Below are 20,808 nucleotides of genomic sequence, written 5' to 3' on the forward strand. Positions count from 1 at the left end.
TCATCACAACAGTGCAAGCTGCAAGAGCTATACTAGAGTAATCAGATACAAAAGAGGTCAGGGCTTCTGCAGCTTGCACTGTTGTGATGAAGAGGAGATTTCACCAGGGTCTCCATATATACAAATGACACCTGCTGAAATTCCCTTTTCTATGCAACTGTTAAAGACACAGTAGCCCTCTCCTCCTTTCCGTACGGTCACCCTACAGGAGCAAGACATGCTACATCCAGCAGTGGCTTGTGACTCCGATGTCAGTGGGGTGGTGAATCCACTCTGGGTTTCAGCCAGAACTCTAAAGGAGCTTTTCAAAGTGCTGCACCTATTTGGGGGATGGGGTCCACACCTTGGAGAGCTACTTTAGATTTCTGCTTGGTTATAACTGAAATTTGACACGGATTCATAGCCCCACTGATATCAGAGTCACCAGCCCCCGTTCCCCCCCCCCCCCTCTGGTGACCATATGAAAAGGAGTACAGGGCTCCTGTATCTTTAACAGTTGTAAATCTTTTTGAGAGTTTAATCAGCTCTCAAAATGGATGATGAAGAAAAGCCACAAAACCAAATGTTTAACTATAGGTTTTATGGAGATTTTCCTCTGGAAAACGATCTAGATATTTTACATGATCCTACAAAAATTCATGCTAGGTTCCCCAAACTTCTGGGTGAGCATAGCGAGAAGGCTGTACCCATAACTGTCCGCCTGTATCCACTAAAGAAATTAAGGCTCCAAACCCCTCCAATGCCATATGCAAGCTCTTTCCATGAGATAAGTGATGTCCTAAATTATGGCATCAGAGATGAGATAGAGGGCCTCTTCGAAATAGATGCACAGTGCAATGACCTCCTGAATAGTCCCGCAGCCAAAACCTTCCCTGAAACCAAGAAGAAAATCCAACACTTCAAAGATATATGTGAGCAACACAAACAGGCTTTTCTGAAACACCTAGCAAAAATTGTACCCTGCATCCGTGAAGGAAAAGAGGAAAAGGAGCTGGAGGAGGTATTAGAATGGAAAAAGCAATCCCTCTTCAACACTCAAAGAAACTAACATCTCAAACAGAAGTGAATTGTTGTAGGTAGCAATACCACGTCCATTTAGTACTGAGGCTATATTATTTCCTGCTCAGTCATTAAGGCAGATGTGAATTGGATATTTTGTTAAAATGAACGGAGGTGTCACTGTATGAAGAAAGGATCATTTACAACAGGCAATGACAAAACATCGAAAAGTGAAGTCTTCACAAAGGGAGGGAGGGAGATCTATGCTAACTAAATTTTGCTTCCACATTTTCCATTGTAAGGCTTTCCTCTTGACACTGATTGAATTGATTTGGATAGGGAAAACATGGATCGTTCACTTCAAGATTAACACAGCGGCAAATGCCTATACTGAATTAAACAGTCTATTTCACATTTTCACTGTGTAGGATTAGCACTAATTTCTTTTTGATGGCCATGTTAAAGAAGAAATAAAACTGGAAAGAATTAGCCAGGAAGAGAGGGTTTTTAAAATGACAACTTGTCTATAAAAATCAAACTATGGCCACAGCTAGACCTAAGGTTTATCCTGGGATCATCCACGGTTGGCCCCTGCCTGAGCACTGGATCCCCTGTGTGTCACCTAAATGAACAGGTTTGACCCCTGGACGATCCAGGGATAAACCTTAGGTCCAGCTATGGCCTATGGCCCAATGGCTAGAGCATTGAAACCACTTTAAATGGCAACTGGATTACACCCATGTTTCTGTTGATAAATACATGAAATGTGGAGCAGGGCAAAGACAAGCATTTATAACCATCAGCAAACAAACACCAGAGAATCAGGGTTTCTCAATTAGATATGGGTGAGAATTTCATTTCAGTTTGGTTCTGGAAAGAATTTACCAAAATGTTCAGTTATTTTCACCTGGAAATTTTTTTTTTCTGACAAGCTCCACATCTTTAACAGCTATATCGCAGGCAGGTACAACATCATCCCCATCATGCTGGTAATGGCTGTACCTATTGAATTTCATTTCATTTATTCTTTGATAGGGATTTTCCAAAATTCACAAAGTTTATCATATTCTCAAAAGAAAGAACTTCAGAATTTGTAAAACAAAATGTGGGAGAAAGTGGAACTGACAGGTTCATTCATCTCTATTCCCAATGCATGCCCCCAGTTGTCAAAGATGCACATCTCACTTTCACATTTTAGTTGGGGCTGGAACCGATGATGCTCAATTACTGATCCAACCAGATGTTTATCAAAGGGTGTAACATTCAAATAGGGCAGATACGCATAAAATCCAATGCACAAAAATTCAGTTCACATGGCTGATCCCTGGGTTTTATTTTGGGTAGTAATTTCAAAGTCTTAGCATACACATGTGATTTTAATACACTTGTACTCTAACTGAATTTTGTACCTGCATGTGAACATCCTGTGATACTGAAGGTGAAACAGCTGCACCAGATAGACAAGGAGGAAAGAGTATTATCCATAATTATTGCTGGAAACAGCTATGTAAAGTAACTGCTGTTTAATATAGAGAGCAGCACTTTAGCACTGAATTTAGAAAATTGTTCATCCTCAAACATACTGTGAGGGCTTAGGTATATTGCCCTAATCCTGCACCTATTCCATGTGTGTAATGTCCCAGTGGCTTCAGTCACACTAAACTGTTTATTATTGGGTCCTGGATTTGAGTCTAAAACTGCATTTCTTAATAGTTCTGTCACAATCTGGGTTTTCAAGCTTTCAGAAACATCCTCTGCTGTTGAGAAACTGATAATTAAGTTGCAAGAATGGAGATCCAGCTGCAGCATGGCTTTTCAAAGGAAACAGTTCTCTGCATGGCATCTTTTCTGTTTTTTTTAACCTCTTCTAAGTGGGGAGTACACATTGAATATATCCTATTCCAAAAAGGTTTCAGTGTCTGCAATTCTGTCTTGATTGCATTGCAAGTCACTGAAGAAAATCCCACTGGCTTCCAGGGATCACAAGTCAGCTGTGTTTGTAAGGCAGGGCTGGGGATCCTGTGACGCTCCAGATATTTGTCTGAGTACAATTCCCATCAGCCTCCACCAGCATGGCCAATGGTTAGAGATGATGGGGGTTGTAGTCCAACGACATCTGGAAGGCCTGAGGTTCCTCATCCCTGGTAACAGGAATCAAAAAGCCTGACATTCTTTTGCAGCATTTTTGGGCTGCACCCACACTGCTACAAATAGAAACAGGGCATATGCTCAGTATTTGGCAGAATTATAGGGGGCATTGAAGCATTCTATGCCCCAAGATCTACTCTAACATTAAAGGAACAAAACAGATCTTCTGGCTCCAAAGAACAGGATTTTCTTTCTTTCTTTGTGCTAGTGTGAAATAAAAGACATATACTGGGGGGGGGGATTGTTTCTCTCGGAACACAAGCGAGAGAGAAGGGCTTGGAAGGAGGAGGGGTATTAAATGCGGGCGGTGAGGGCAGGGGGGGTAGCGATTCAAGAAGTGGCGGCTGGAGGGCGTCCCTTTCCCTCTCCCCCGCTGCAGAAGATCGCCTCGCCCTGTGATGGCTGGGAATGCCACGCTGAAAGTGCCACCGAGGTAAGGTCGGGGGGGGCGGCGGCTTGGGCTACTCCATCTCCCCCACCCCACTCGCAGCCTCCCGGTTCCTCCGCTCTGCCTTTGCCTTGCCCGGCTCCGTCGGAACACACACACACGAGCCTACTTGGGTGGAGGGGGGGGAAGGAGAGGAGAGGACGTGCTTACCTCCTTCCTCGTCTCAGACTTGTCTCCACCATAACAGGAAGTGTCGCAAAGAGCTATTGCGACAGTTCCTCTCACGCTGAAAACGACATTTCCCAACAACCCTGCGTTGAAGAAGGAGGTAAGCACGTCCTCTCCTCTCCTTCCCCCCCTCCGCCCAAGTAGGCTCTGTGTGTGTGTGTGTGTGTGTGTGTTTGATTCCCTAGCCTCCCGCTGCTGCCGCGGTTGGCAGCAGCGGAGACTGGGGAATCACACACACACACACCAGCGCTTCCCTCGCCTCACCGCCGCCGCAGTTCGAGTGGCGGCGAGGCTACGGAAGGTACCCCCACCCCAGCGACGCGGGTCCCCCTCTCCTCTCCTTCCCTCACCCTCCGCCCAAGTCGGCTGCAGCCGCTGGTGTTTGTGTGTATGTGTGTGTGTGTGTGATTCCCTAGCCTCCTGCTGCTGCCGCGGTTGGCAGCAGCGGAGACCAGGGAATCACTCACTCACACACACACACACACACACACCAGCAACGCGGGGCCCCCTCTCCTCTCCTTCCGCCCCCTCCGCCCAAGTCGGCTGCAGGCCCGAGTTTCAACTGAGCGCCCGAGCGCTCAATTGAAACCTGGGCCTGCAGCCTACGGAGAACGTGAAACCGGGGGTGGGGGTGGGGGGCGACTTCCCCCCCCAGATTTCCCCCCCCGCTACGCCTGGGCCCGCCGCTGCACGAATGCAGCAGCGGCTCCAGGCAAGCTCCCTTACCCCACTTACCTGACCCGTCGGGGATGAGAGCCGGCTGCGCTCTCCCTGCTTCTCCGTTTCCCTCTGGGGATTCTGAAGCTCACACGCATGCGTGAGCTTATCAGATTCCCCATTGAGAAACATGGGATTTTAAAAAATTAATTAAAAATTGATGCAACGTCTTTTAAAAAAAGAAAGGCCATTCCATCAATCGGATGGATAGGGGAATTTAATCCTGATTATGGATTCCTCCGGGAGGCTTCCCCTTTTGCGCTACAACTGCGCAAAAAAAAAGTCGCCACCCCCGGAAGAAACAAAGCAGATTGCGACAGACATGCTTTCCCCTGTTTTTTCAACTTTAAACTCCCACCCAGACCTCAATATTTCAGGAATCTCCCTGAAACGTGCAGGGAATGTAAAGCCAGCATTTCTTTCTGGCAGTACCGCGTTTCAGAAAGATTCCTGAAATATTTTTCATTTTAGGGTCCTAGGTTCCCCTTCCCCACCCGCTAAATAAATTATAATGGTGGAATGCTCAACTCACTCATCGGCCTTTACAACAGGAATCACTACAGTGATTCCTGTAATAAAATAAATAAATAAAATGGCTGCCAAATGGAATTCCCTCAAAAGAAAAAAAATCCCATCAAACGTACAGCATATTAAGAAGTCGCTCTGGTGACATCTTAGCAATGGAAACTGTTTTTCTAGTATTTGAACTTGCATATCATGATTGAAAAATGATTCAAAGATAGTGGCTGGACAGCAGTCCTACCGTACGCTAGTCAAGACTGGGATGGCCAGTATTTCTGAAAGGTGTCCATGTCAAAAGAATAAAGCCCAAGTTAAAAATGTGTGTCTTAAACATTTTGTTACTCAGAACTTACTCCATATACTATGAACAGGTATATCAAGTTGGCAATGAACCTGTACAGTTTGATGAGCGTACATAAAAGCTCAGCAATATGTTCCATTTCAGTTTCACATTTTTACAGCACACCAAAGCCACTGTTGCTTTTGTATCTTAGTTCACTACAAGAGGGAGATTTCACATTATGCAAAGAAGCCTTTTCCAAAATAACATCCTGTTTTTTCAGTTTTGACCATCAAAACTGCAGAATAATAATTCACTTTTCATCTGATCGTCCATTAAGCCCAAAAGGAAATATTCCGGTTTCAATTGTATATTAGTTCTTAATATCTTCTGTATTAAAGAATGAATTTGTTTGTTTGTTTTTATGTTTTATCTGTCTTACTTTGTGTATTTTGTATTTGTTATGTTTTGAAACAATAATAAAAATATTATAAAACGAAACAAAACTGCAGCATAATAATTCACTTACATGATATTCTTATATTGCCAAAACCAAATTGATATTCTGAGCAATTTGACCATAGAAATTTTGCTGTGTATAAATTACAATGGGTATTTTCAGTCGCTGACATTGACCAAAAGCAAAACAATGCCCATAAATAATTGAATGGTTACAAGGTTGTGTGAAGCATTTTAAGACACTGAAGAGAACTGTGCTAATAATGAAACAATTGGTGTACATTACGAGCAAACAAATGGGTGTCAGTCATCATCTGTATTGTTTAAATAAAATATGCTTGCAGTAAAAGTAGTACTGTAAAGCAGCAACATTTATCTTCCCATTGTACAAATTATATAATGAACGAGCCATTCCCTTGCATAGTATATTGTTCTGAATACATGTAATGTATGTGTAACCCTGTCATTTTTGGTGCATAAAGTTTCCTAAGAATTACTCTTTTTGTTTCTGTTGCAGCCATACTGAAAAATTACCAGTACTATTCAAACTCAGCACTGGCTCTGCATCTCTGAGATTGTTTACAATCCACCAAGTTTTAGTTTGTGTTCCAACAGGAGCAATTCGAATGAAAACTGGTGCATATCACTTCCATTAACTTTGACCTGATCTATTTAGGCTGTTATGCTGAAGGCTTTTTCCTGATGTAATTTAAGCGATTTTTTTTTATGCTAGGAAAGTGGGCCCAACCCTATACATTCACTTTTCCAGTTACTGCAGGCTTACTATTGTGTTAACACTGGAGCAGCACAGGTTGCAACAGTGCTGCCCCCAAATGACATGCTATCTCATCTCTGCCTCTGTCCCGAAGAATCGCCTTGTTTTACAGTGAAGTGTGGAAATAGTGATTCCTCTGTAGCTAAGAAAGGTCTGAATTGGGTCCAATGCTGGAAAAACAGGAATATTTCCCCCATCCAGTTGTAACAGCTAGAACCCCTGTGCTGAATTGTTCAATATATTCATTGGTGCTCTGTACTTTGAGAAATCCAAGGATTGTGTTTTTATTATTTAGGAGTATTATTCTGAGCATGAACTCCAGAGACTAATTCAAGTCATTCAGTTTTGAAATGACCGGTTATATTCTTAATTCAATATACTGTACCTCCACATTTAAAGTAATACTGAGTTATACAATATAATCATCCCTCGACAGAAAGTGTATTCCTTCCCAATGTAAGACAGACAGACAAAAAGGGAAGAAGCCTAGGCAGTGCCATTCTCTAGCATGGCACAATTCAGTCACCAATTGCTTACGAAAAGCTGTGTAATCAAGATAACTCTGGTTAGGCCTCTATCAGAGATACTTTAGATATGGTACTTTCTGTCACTAAGTAGAATTAGATGACTGTTTAAGATCCCTTCTGATCTTACAAATGGGAACAGGAAATTACTCCTGCAATTACTGATCCTTGTCCTCCCAATTTATGGACCAGTTAGATTATGGACTAGCTACAAAAAGTGAAACAAGGAATCAAATAGTCTCAAGAGAAAGAGTTAATGTCTAAGAAAATAATATGCAGAGTAATATATTCACAGTGCTGAGCCAACACATTTTCCCATTGTCCAAACCATCACTTTTCTCACATTGTTTAACAAATTCTGTCAATAAAAATAAAATAAAAATAAAGAAAAGAAGCAAAATACAAAGATAATCTCTCTCTCTTACACTTACACACACACACACGGATTTCCATCCTCCAGATTGAAGTTCTACATTGATTGTGACTGGAAAGAAAGCAGATCAAAACTTTTCACAAAAGAATACAAGAGGATTTTCTATACTCATTACTTTTGCACTTTTGCAATGAATTAAGAATTTCTGGTAAACGTCCATTTCAAGAAGAGGGGAAATGCCAATTGGTGTATTATTGAGCCAACTTGACTAAAAAGAAAAGCAACCTATTGTCAGTGCTTCATTCTCTAATCAAAACTTCCAACACAGTCTACACATGCAGAGTTGGTCAAAAAATGAATCGAAAAAATAGATTGCTTCAAGAGAACATATGATCATCCATATATCACAATGTATGGTGTGATTTAAAATGTTGTGTGGCAGATCAAGGGCTGGAGCAGTAGAAGCTGGAGCAGTATAGCAAGGATTGAAGGAGACAGCAGTGCCATGGAGAGGACCAGGGCCTTGGGGTGGTAGAGGATGGGAAGGGTAGGGGAAGATGGAGAATGCGAGTATGAACACTTGGAGATGCACCGAGGCAAAAGCTAGTCTGGCAAATTCCCACAGCTGGTTGTGGTGAGAAATACACACACACAAGGAGTATCAGCTAAGGAAAGCTTCTAAAGCCTGAGACCAGGGCTGTGACCTGTGAAATCCAACACCATATTGCACAGCACCCCCAAGGGTGTCATCGCTCAAAACCATGATAACTGTGGAGTGGAGAGCCAGAGGGAACAAGGTATCCTCCTCTACAAGCTATCGTTGCCATTGTTCAATAAACATTGTAACACTGGGTAATGCTGCTTGTATCATTCACATTTAGGTCAAGTCTGGTGACAGGCAAACTAAAACTAAAGAGAAGGCGTAGATAGACCTCCATCAATCTATACAATCTATAAGGGGTTAAACCAGGGGGAAAATCTATTGACATATAGGAAGTTGTGTCTTTGGGCCCCTCAACATCAGTCCACCCCTCAACATCAGTCCACGAGGCATAGACTGGGTTCAGACAACATGCTGACTCACAATGCTTCATTTTTCTGAGTCGTCTGTGAGCTTTTCCCCACCCACAGTGGCTTATTTCCCCCAAATAAGCCATCCTGGGAACCAATAGGTTATTTAGCTACAATGGATTAACATGTCATTTGTCCGCACATTGTGGGTAAAGGGCATTGGTCAGCGAGCGGCTTGGCAAGAATTCGAGAACCCCCTGAGTGGATCCCCAATTGGGGGAGCCCCCTAGGGTGCTGACCCACCCTGGCATGGAGGAATCCTTGGGTAGGTGGGTGTGTAAGACCCCTTTTCTGTTCTCCCCCAAGGAGTTGGGGAGATGGAGAATGGGTCTTAAAACACCCCCTTAATATTGGGTTCCCCCTTCTTGCTGGGATGTGTCAGCACCCTAGGAGGCTTCCCAAATTAGGTATCCACTCAGCCTCCTGTAATCTCCCCACACCCCACTCCAAAAGCATTTCCTCCCAGTCTGGGCGAAGGATCTTTCACCTGGTCTGAGAGGGAATGCTTTTGATGTGGGGAGGAAGTTGCAGTGGGGGGGAATGGATCCTCAACTGGGGGAGCCCCCTAGTGTGCTGACACACTGTTGCACAAAGGGGGAGCCCTTGGGTAAATGGATGTGTAAGACTCTTTCTCTCCCCACCACCAGGTTTGCGGGAATGGAAAGTGGCTCTTAAAACCCGTTACCTTCATGCTGGGTGGACCAGCACCACAGAGGGGTTTGCACACTTGGGCACTCCTCTGCCCACCTTGCACTTCCTTCACCCCCCAAAAACATTTTCCCCAGTTCGGGGCAAAGTTCCTTCCCACAGCTTGATTTTTAAAGGCAAATTGCATGAAGGATCTCTCTTTTTCCCATGTGCACTAATGGGAAGTCCCATTTGCGGACATGGGGAACAATTCCATTTCCCTCATGTGTACTAGTGGGGAACCCAATTTATGCACATGAGAAAAATAACGGAGAAGTGCCAGAGAGGTTCCCAGTCCCATTTTGCACAAAACGGGGATGGGAACAAAATCAAAGAGACCCAACCCTGATTGCAATCATGATCCGAGCCAGAAAGAGGACTTGATGACTCACATTTTTGAAGACTCTTAATGCTGGGAAGATTACTGAAAGCACATAAGGCAAATTTATCCTATGGCTTATGAATAGAAACAAAGTGTAGAGCACTGAGCAATACCACAACCAGCCTCACAATGTAAGCCTAATTATTGTATATCTCCAAAACAATTATACTGTTTAGCTCTCCTTAACCAGCCTTCACAAAATAATAATTCTAAGTAATCCCTGTGTCAATGGATTTCCCACATTCTTTTCCTTGCTATAAAATTACATCCATGATTGTCCACAGAAAATCAGTTAAGACTGCTTTATTACTTTAATTGTTAAAGACATTCCTTTGATTACACAGAATTATTACACTTACTTTTTCTGGAATAATAAGTCTCCCCACTACATTCTGAAATTTCAGGATCTTCATCACTATGCCTTTAATGTAAATACACCCCCACCCACCATCAGTAAATAATTTTTAATAGTGGAACTGCTCTCCAAGTAAAATAAATTCTTTCAGACCCTCCCCTAATCTTGCATTATACTTTATCTATGCATGTTATATAGCAAATGCACAATGGCATCCACTATTGGGTGGGTGGGTGGGGAGAAACCCTAGCTGCAAATAGTCAGACACTACAAAAGAGATTTGCCAACTCTAAGTGATATATTTTGACCGAAGTGCTTTCTAGTCAGTTATGCAATATTCAGCTGGGCCAAACTACACAGTGTTCACCAATGAAATATAAAGGCATAAATAATAGCTTTTTGTATTGGTGATGTCAGCTTAGAAAAATTTTATCCCCACCCTCTAAAGTGCAACTATTTCATAGAAGGTTATAAATGATGTTAAAAGCCTCCTCAATAACTCGCTGTTGGATATTTGCCTGCCATTTTGAACAATTTAAACAGATCTTTGCAGGCACATTTTTTAAACCTTTTCTGTTTATGATTATGATAAAAGCAGATGTAAATTCTCCACCTATTAAATCAAAAGCTTAGAAAGACCACTTATTATTTTTCTAGAAAAGTACCTACTGTAGATTTCAATCAGGAATAGTAGTCAATATCATTGATCTTAGTCAAATGGACTTTTGACAACTAAAAAAACAGGATGAGAGAACAATTCTATTCCTGGGTTACACATGCTGGGTCAGATAGGATGGCTCTGAAATCCTACTTGTGCCAGCAGAGCACAATGCTTTACAGCAGGGATGAGGAACCGCTTTCAGCTTGAGGGCTGAATTCAATTTTGGCAAAGCTCTTAGAAGCAGCATTCTAGTGGTGGGTGGGACCTAAGGCAAAAGGTGTGAGGCCAAAATACCAGCCTATTTAAGCTTCAAGTTTTTACTGCCAATAACTAGGCCTTAGGAGAGGCATTTCAACCTCTTAGAATGGGGGACAAAACTCCACAAAAGCTGGAAAACCACAAATTGGGGAAGGAAGTGTGGCCAATGGAAGAGAGTGTGGCCTAACCAGAAACCCTGGAGGGCCAGGTTTGGCCCATGGGCATGAAGTCGTACACCCCTGCTTTACGGGGAAAAGTTGTGCCAGCACAGCAATAAATTCATGCTGACATTCCAGCAAAAGACTACCACTGTCTTGACTGTTATGCTAATGGAACTATGCAGCGTTGGTGGCATAGCAGGATAGAAGTTGAAATTAGTCATACCCTGTGCTCACATGGGTCAGTTCCAATCCCCCAAAGCATGTAATACCACATATGCAGAAGAAGAGGCAATGAAAGAGCCCAAGTGATTTTCCTCTGTCCCTGTCCCCCACTCTCGGCTCCAGTGGAATGGCATTCTGACCAACTCTACAGACAATCACAGCACATCATCACAGATCTTATATACCAAGCTGTGTCACATGACACTGCACCACTCTGACTTCAGTCTACACTAGGGATGGGGAATGTGCAGCCCTCCAGATGGTATTGGACTGTATCTCTCACCATTGAGTATGCTGGCTAGGGCTGATGGAAGTTGTAATTCACTGGGAGGGGCACACATTCCCAGCTCCAATCTAGAGAAATAAGAACACACTGGGGGACACTTTGCATAAATACGCTCCTAATAGCAGTGGGGAAACAAAATAAATGAAGCCAGAGTATCACTCATCTCCCAGAATCTTATGGATACCCTGCCTTCAGGACTCCAGACACAAACACCCTCTGGCAGCTTCTACAGGCTCCCACTGTCAATTGCTTCAAAAGTCTGTGTAAGGTGGTTTCATTTACACAAGGGTTTGGGGGAGGGGTGGTTTGAATTTTAACGTGGGTTGAGGGTTTTTAATGGTAATTGTTTTATGTACTGTTGTAAAGCACCACAATGCTGGAAATGGTGAGGTGGCGCTATAAAAATGTTTTAAATAAATAAATGAAATAAACAACCCTGGTAGGAGTCACTGATAACAAGGTGTCCTGAGACAATAATCAGCACATATTAGCAGACAACCAAATGCAGATGGGGAAGGGGGAAAAGACGAGTGGCATGAAAGAGTGGCTAAGTAATTCATCCAGTGTGGTGTAGGGGCTAGAGTGTCGGACTGGGAGTCGGGAGTTCCAGGTTCTAGTCTCCACTTGGCCATGGAAACCCACAGGGTGACTTTGGGCCAGCCACAGGCTCTTAGCCCAACCCACCTCACAGGGTTGTTGTTGTGAGGATAAAGTGGAGAGGAGGAAGAGGATTATGAACACTGCCTTGGGTTCCTTGCAGGAAAAAAAGTGGGGTATAAATGCAATAATAAATAAATCCTGCAGCATGGAAGAGTTAAGGAATTACCCAAGTAAGACTATTGGTTCATTTGCCAGTCATGGAACTCTCAGAAATATGTATATCTTCTCAGTCCTTTCTTCTGAGAAACTCTAGCCAGGAAACAAACCTAGGACTTCATGTATTCTAAGCCTTTGTCTTTCTACTAAGTCACCACAGAAAACTTTATTAACTACTGATACATGTGGCTGGATCCACACGGGGCTAAGTGGGCAGAAAGAAGACATGAAATAGGCTTGGCCCCTGAATTATTACTAGAGTCCTAGCATTATCCTGCCTTCTGGCTGTTCCTGTGTCTGTGTGGCTAATCCCACTAGAACTCCCTTTTCCCATCTAAATTTATTTTTGCTCTCAGGATACCCCAAACTGTGCACCTCCTTGAGAAGCTCACGTGTGCATCTCCGCAGGATGGACTCAAACACTCATCTCCTGTTTCCTCTTTTATCATGACTTCTTCACTTAGCATATACTGTTTAAATCAGGAGTGGACAACATGTGGCCCACACTCCTGAGGTGATTTTGCAACTCCTACTGCCTCATTGTTCTAAATGGTTACAGTAGTTTGATGTAGGAGCGAACAATAATTAGCGATGTAGGTACTCAAAATAATTAGCACAGTAGGCAACATTTCAGAAACTCACAATAATTAATTTTAAATATCAGAATTCAACATCAAAGTCTATTCTCAATTCGATCACTGCTTTACTCTCACTTTTGCAGGTCAGCAATATTGAAGCAAGATTTCAAGCAATATGTGATAGAGGCAGTTTTTATACAACTTTTGAGGTGTGTAAACACAAATTGGGAAAATCTTGCTAGTGAATACATGGTTATTAGTTTTAATTTAAAACCAGCATGAAGTAAATAAATTATTGTGCTAAATCACAGGATTCCACACCCCACTCTCAAATATGGTTATCCTGCTTTAAGAAATCAACAGTAGGCTTTCAACTCCTCTGGTTATTTTCAAAGAGAAGGATGTGCCTCAATTCTGTATTCTTAAACTGTGAGTGGAGAAGAGCTCTTGCCATTAAGAATCATTACCAGATGTAGCTCTAAGCGCCTTTCACTGATGCAGCATGAAGGAGAACAGTGTAGGTCTAGATTTACCTCCACTCCAGGATTTCCAGTGGAAGCCTTCACTAATCCAACTGCTTGTTGTTGTTTTTCCTTGCCCATTGACAGATTTAGCAGTGCAAACATGGGGTGAAAATAACAAGATAGATGGAATACCAAGAGCAAATATTGAGGAGTGGGAGAGCAAATTGGGCTGATAAGGCATGCAATTTTTTATACTCAATACCAGAACGTATTTAGTTCTTAGGTAAAAATTCTGCTGGATTAGTATGGGAATATAGGATAATTTAATTTATTGTGCCACTGTATTATTAGTCACTTACCTAAGGCTGTCAGTAACTTGGAAGCCTGGTTAGTGGAAGTTGTACCCCATTGTGTGATGCAGGAAAGACAGGGGGTGGGGAAAATGTAAAAAAAAAAGGCACATAATGCCAATACTGGGTGGTGTTTGGTTTATACAGTGAAAGCATTCGAGGCTTTGAGGAATTTGATTTAGTATGGTGTTGGTTCACCTAATGATGTGAGGAGACTCTCTTGTGAAGTGGGTCTGGAATGTGAGTATTTTCATTAGTGGCAAAACAGTTTAGGAAAAGTTCCATCTGAAGAAGGCAGAACACAGCATAGAACAGCCCTGCTCAGAGCTCATTATCTTAAGAACTATGCTGCATTAAGGCTGCAATTACGGTAAGTGGGACATATTTCTGACTGAACATGAATAGCATTGGGAATAAATGAGATACAAGCATATCGAATCAAACACACTTAATACAAACAACTAATATGAATGTTTTCAGGTTTACTCTATTCAATTTGTGCAGAGCTCCTTCACAAAATATTGTTTTCCTGAGTTTACCCATCCCCTCCACCAGCAATACAATGTGCCAGGTAAAAACAGAAGTTGAGGTGTTGTCGTTTTTTGGTATTCTCCAGAAATGTTTCATTTGAACACACAGAGAAGCAACACTCCTTGTGAGTACGAGGTCCCATGCACATGTGGAGCTCCCAGAGCTACATTTACAAAGTACGTTCACCAGAGTACAAATAGAATTTTGTACTGGGATAATGAGAGCAATCCACAGGATGTTAGGCCCACCTAAGTCTCATCAAAAGCAATCAGAGGTAACTCCCACAGGGTGCAATGGGCCTTTTTTTCCTAGTTAATATTTCTAGGATTGCCTTAACATCCCTTAAGCTTAATTTTCTCTGTACTGGCCTCAATTCTACAAATATAATCGGCAGAAAGCAATCCTCAGATTTCAATTTTGGTGAGTTACTGATAGCTTTAATAATCTCTCTCTACACACAAGAACTGGATTTTACCTATCCTCTTGTGAAGCAAAGAAGTTTAGTTATTGAGTCTAAAAGACCCCAGAAAGAAGGGGAGGGAAAGAGAGAGATTAAGCCCCACCTACCTGTCAAGGACCATACCACAAGCCTTGACACTGTTAGGACTAGATCCCAAATGCTGAATGGCTGCCTTGTTTCTTCATGCCTTTATCACCAGGGTTCCATTCCTCTCTGAGCTCTTTCCTGTAGTATTCAATGCCAACCTGGAAAGTGCTAAGTAGTGCTCAAATCTTAAGATCTAAATTGGTTGGTTCTTTTCAGCTGCCTCAAATTAATGATGCCCAGGGAGAAAAACCAGCTCTACACTTCTTCTTTTTTTTTTTAATACACATGTGCTTTGTGTGATTTAATACTGACAAACACTGTGAAATGTAATGCTGAGCTTACAGGCTCAAATTGCTTGGCTAAGAATGCTTGCGAAGACAGTTTTTTGACCTCAGTGCAAAGTAAATTCAGGGCATCACACAGCAATGCCTATAATCAAAGGCACTATCTGTTATATAGAGCAAATTCTATGCAGGTAAACATGGAAGTAAATCCCATGGAGTTGATGGGCTTAGTACCAGATTGAAGCCTCAATAATCTAGCATTATGCAAAGCTGTCCTCAAGGTTCATTACTATAGATTTTTTTTGATAATTAAACAGAAAACAAAAAAGCACTTACTTATAAACGTGAGATTTGCTTTATTAGTTTGTAATGTGTCCAAATTTTAGTGAAATTCTTTGAGCCTTTCAATTCTCATTTTGAAAGATAATAGAAATGAGAGATTGGCAGACATATGAATGGCAATCAATACTTTTTAAAGAGTAGTTTGAGGGTGAAATCCTACATCCACTTACCTGGGAGAAAGTCTCATTGGATACAATCATGCTTACTTCTGAGTAGACATGCATAGAATTGCACTGTAGTTTGCACACAATGTGAAACAAGTTGGAAGTACCTCATAATGTAGGGAGGAAAAATCAGCACCAGCTGAGCATGGTGGCTTGTGCTATTATGCCCCTTTATCCTTTGCTCTACTTACAGTAGGGATTCTTTCCCCCTCTCCCCTTCTTAAGATCTCTGCAAATCTGGATTATTGCAATAGAATCCGTTATTAAAGCACCAAAACATAACGTGGCACATTTTTCTAACTTTTAGAATAGGACACTGACCTGTTCATAGTGACCAAAGAGACACTTCCATAAATGAAAGGGGGGGGGGGGGAGAAGAGAATGCTTTTCTGATAGAATACAGGTGACACAAACATTACAGGTTTTAATGTGATTATAAACAACCCTGCAATTGCTACTGACTTAAAAAACTGATAACTGGGCATTTAAATCCACATTTCTAAGTAATACCTTCCTTATTAATTGGAGGGAGCCTGGTTGGAATTCCTGTATTCCTACCTTTCATTCATGTACACCAATGTCTCTACAATGGCAGATATGCTAATCAATGGCACTTTAAATGGTGAATGAAAAATCTGAGACCTTGGAACATCTAGATAAAGAATGTGCTCAAGTCCCACTTAAAAAAGATTAAACAGTGCAATCCTATGTAGGTCTATTCAAAATAAAACCCATTATTGTCAATGGCCCTTACTCCCAGGTAAACATATATAGGATTACAGCCTTAGTTCCCCCCCTCCGTTTCACCCATAGTTTCATTGGTCTTTCCTCATGTAGTTAGGCTTGTTGAAGAGTGGTTAATTATAGATTCTTTCTGCTACCTTTTCAATGAGATATATTTTCAATGGTTTATATTTGTGATGTTGACTGTGACTATTACTAAATGACAGCTATTTCAGATAAATAGAATACAGTTCAGAATAACAAAGGGTGAACACACTAACAGGTTAGACCTACCGGGCCTTTCCCCAACATCTCATATAAATGGTGACTCTGGCTCAACAGATTTTTATAGGCAAAATCACACCTCTTACATGAACTTAGAGATGACACAATGCAAATTCAGAGCTCTTACAGGAACTTAGAGATGTCGCAATCCATACTTATTCCCAAGGAATGGAATTGGGTTGCAAGGGTATTCAAGGAGCAAAACACCTGCACTGACTAAATTTAGATTGTACATTTACCCAGCAATCCTATGCATGTCTACTCAGGAATGCAAAGGAACTGAATGTAATGGAACTTATTCCCAGGTAAGTGTTGTACATTTGCAGCCTTTATTTTCTGTGCTCTGTCCACAACATTCACATATGGCACAAACAGAGGATCAAAAAGATTTTGTTTTTTAGCACCAAGTATGTGAAAATGGTCTAATGCAATTTAAAGCATACTTACTGGGAAGTAAGTCCCATTCACCTCAGTGAGATTTACTTTGGAGTAGACATGCATAGGCTTGTGGTGTAAATGCTGGCTGTAAGTTACACTGCAGTCATGTCCTTTGTGGTGGGCTCATTACCGAAAAACAAGAGCAAGAACTTAAACCTTTCTCAAAAACAAACCACACCCCTTCTCATCTTCTAAACATCACAGTAAGCTCCAAGCTCTTGCTCTTATTTTTGTTCTTGGGAGTCTGTTGGGCAGACAAGACTTAGTGAAGAGTCAAAAGGTGAACCAGTCAGAGCATCAATTGCAATGGCCTATGTAGGCAGGGCCCAGCTCCTTACATTCTTCTTACAATCAACAAGACTACTGAGGCCAGTAGTTGAATAAACAGACCCTGCGCAGAAGCAGTTTAGATCTCCCTCCCATCTCCCGGGCCAAACTTTCGTCTAAGTTACAACCTTATTGAAGGCATGTGTGAAAATGGTCTAAGACTGCAATCTAAAGTATACTTACCAGGGAGTAAGTCCCGTTCACCTCAATGCGAGTAACAGGCATAAGACCTACTCATAAGTAAGTTCAGCCAGACTTTCTCCCAAGTAACGAAATACGGGATTGCAGGTCTAGTTCTGACGTTCCCACAAGTCCCTACTCCTCGCCAGGAGAGCTTGAATCCGGGGCGCAACCCCACTGCACAGGTCATCACCTACCAAACCACTCGCCTGCGTCATGGCTCGCTGCCAATAGAAAGTGTTTCTGGGCATCTGCAGAACGCGCTGCCCTCGCTCACGAAGAAGCCCGCTGCCCTCCAGGCATCTGGAGCACACCGCTTCCTTTTTGCCAAACCCAGCGGTGCTCCCAAATCTCGACCTCCAAGCACAGGGCCGAGAAAAGTTGGCTGGCCGTCCAAGCCTGGATGGAAAAAGAAGCTGTCGTCGTTCTCCCCCTCCTCCCAGCCCGCGCCCTCGTCCTTACCTCTCCCTCAGCCTGCTCTTGCGCAGCCCTACTCACTCCATGGCGGCAGGAGGTCGAGCCGCCGGGGTGAGGGGAGCAGCCGCCGCCGCGTCCCGTACTCATGCACCCATTCTTGGCCACTCGACGCCGATGGATGCTCGCTGGGATGGCCCGGCGGGCGGGGAGGTGGGTGGACGGATGGAAGAGGCAGGGGCCGCGCAGAAGGGCTTTTGCAGGCGCCGGAGCTCCGCCAGAGGGAGGAGACCACAACGTCACCGGAGAAGGCGGCTGGGGAAGGGAAAAAGGCGAGGAGCCCCTTAGTAGTCCCACCTCCCTCCCTCTCGGCGTTGCGCGGCGTTCAGGCATCGCCCAAGTCTCAACGCTCCAAGTTCGCGTCTCCTTTGAAACTTATTTTCCCGCCAACGGAGCGGAGCGCGAGCCTGGGTGTTTGGGGGCGCTGGAGTGTTTCTTCCACGCAGCCCTTCGGAGACCAGGGTTTTCCTCCAGCTCCCTCTCCAGAGAAAAAAAGGGGGGCTCCTTTACTGTAACTACGGGCCGCTGCCGCCGCCACCGCAGGCCTGCAACTTTCGCGAGAGGGTGTTGCGCACCTCGTAAGACCGGGGTGATGAATTGCTCGTTGTTCGACAAGGACGTGATAACGCGAGGACGAAAACGCGACAGTCCTCTCCCACCCCACATACCCCGAATTTAGGGACCAACTGCGTATTATGTAAAGCATACGTTTTGGAAAATAAACGAACAATGGTGTTCTTATTTTGAAGGAGAAAGCAGCCACCCATCAGCCGCTCTGCTGCTCGTGAGAATAGGCAATAACAGTACATAGCACACGTGTGGGCATCACATTTCATTAGGGTGTGCACCGAGAGAACTTTATTTTTTCAAAGTCAAACATTTATTTAATAATCATAAAAGGCATTTTTATTCATTTACTTATTAAACATTGTAAACACTGATGCCCTACTCCTTGTCTGGCTTGCCTGACTGCGGGAGCTTGGAGGTGAGGGGGGGATGAGCATTGGTGGGGCTTTGTGGTGACACTGGCTGAGGTGATATTAGCCTTCAGGTCCCTCTTCCTGGCCTCTTTGAAGCATGGCTCCCAGCACAGGCTCCCAGCAGTGAATCCTTTTCGTTCCCTGCTGCCAGGTGCAACAACGCACTATCGGGGTAGCACCAGCGGAGCAGCCGGAGGGCTGTTCCTGCTGCATGGGTGACATTTCAGCGCAGCATGCGCCTGGCACCATTTATACATCACTCTCAGTCGGTGCGTGATCACTCGGTGCAGCCACTCTAGCAGAGACATAGGCGCGGCTCCTGGCAGAGAGCACCGATTTCTTTTGGCTCCTGCTGCCAAAAGCAATGGCGCTCTCTCGGAGGCAGCGATTCTCTGGTGCAGCAGAGGTGGTGGTGGAGGGCAGCCAGACGACCATTCCCACTTCATATAGATCCCTACTCATTACTCAATGCCCCCCTCAATTAAGCACTTATTGCTTGAAACATTAGGGTATGCCTGGGTATACCCAGCACCCCCCTTGCACACACCTATGGTACATAGCAAGCTCTCCTCCCCATGTCCTGGAATAGAGGCCGGAAAGGAGTGGGAGGAAGGCAAGGGACAATCCTCAACTGCGTGTACTGTGGCTGCCCCATCTATCTCTACTTTCAATTTCAGCCATATGGGCAAGGCTCAGGAAAGACAGGACAGGAGGTCAGTAAATTGAATACAGGAGAGGGAGGGGATTTCCTTGAGTTTTAACTGGTACAATAGGGGGCACCTTGTAAGGCAAAGAGGTAGTAGCAGGGAGCAGCACAACCAACCTCCTCTATGTCAAAGTATCTCCATCCTGAGAGTGGTAATAGCACCTCATGCTGCACATACCTCCCTATCTATTTCTACTCTCCATTTCCCCACAGTATGGGTGGGCAAGGCCCAGCCTGCCTGGGGAGGTCAGTAAAGTAAATCTGGAGTGGAATGAGATCAGTTGACAGTGGCTGCAATGCAAATGGTAGAATGTGGACCTGGAAGAGGAGTGAGGCCTCCAATTTGTGAAGTATGGTTATCGGAATCACAAACTTCCTATCCTTTTCCACCTGGCATTGGCCCCTGGCTAAGTTCACTTTAAATTAAGAACGAATGGCCTGGTTCAGACAATGTATTAGGCAACAGCGGGGGAATAGCACACTCACTGTGCATTATTTTGCTAGTACTCCCCACACGGCATGTTGCAGCTCCCTCCGTTGCATGGCTGAAAGTCCCGGAGTCCTTCTGGGCTGCTGGTGCTCCTCCCTCAGTCCTCCCGGCCATATCACATCAGCCATTGCGAGTTCTGTTGGCTGTACAGGAGCAGCCAGGGTGTTTTTGGCTGCTCCTGCCAGAGAACTCTATGGCCAATGGAATAATGCACTCGATGGAGGGAGGAAGCCCTCCACACAACATTTTAATCAATTGATTAATAGATAATTAATCAATAGATTAATAGATAACAATTAATAGTTGTTTTTCTGCATTGTTTAATTCAAGAAAATAAGGTACTGTGCATTGTGTGTGTGTGTCCTCACATGACACAATCATCAACTCAATGATTATCATGTCGTCCGAACCAGGCCATTGAGTTATTTTCCAACCCAGTGGGGAGGACGAGAATACTGGAATGAGTTGCTTGTAAGTACAATCGCTGCCTGGTGTCAGAATCTCAAGGGAATACAGTAACATTTTATGGCTTAACATCCCACCCCCCACAAACATGGATAGGATTGGGCTGTTAATGTTGGTATGTAAAAACACCTTAGAACCCCATGCTTTCACCAATAAAGTCGGGGAAAG

General features: G+C 43.6%; 1 protein-coding gene across 1 annotated transcript in view; it reads right to left on the reverse strand.

The window, feature by feature from the left end:
• Positions 1-18,043, reverse strand: part of LOC134397795 (dermatan-sulfate epimerase-like) — a 38,546-nt gene extending 20,503 nt beyond the window's left edge. Inside the window, exon 1 of the mRNA XM_063124758.1 lies at positions 17,988-18,043. The gene's annotated coding sequence lies outside the window, so the exon portion shown is untranslated. The remainder of the gene's footprint in view (positions 1-17,987) is intronic.
• Between the last annotated feature and the right edge of the window lie 2,765 nt (positions 18,044-20,808).

This window comes from Elgaria multicarinata, chromosome 4, assembly GCF_023053635.1.
Source record: "Elgaria multicarinata webbii isolate HBS135686 ecotype San Diego chromosome 4, rElgMul1.1.pri, whole genome shotgun sequence".
NCBI classification, from domain to species: domain Eukaryota; kingdom Metazoa; phylum Chordata; class Lepidosauria; order Squamata; family Anguidae; genus Elgaria; species Elgaria multicarinata.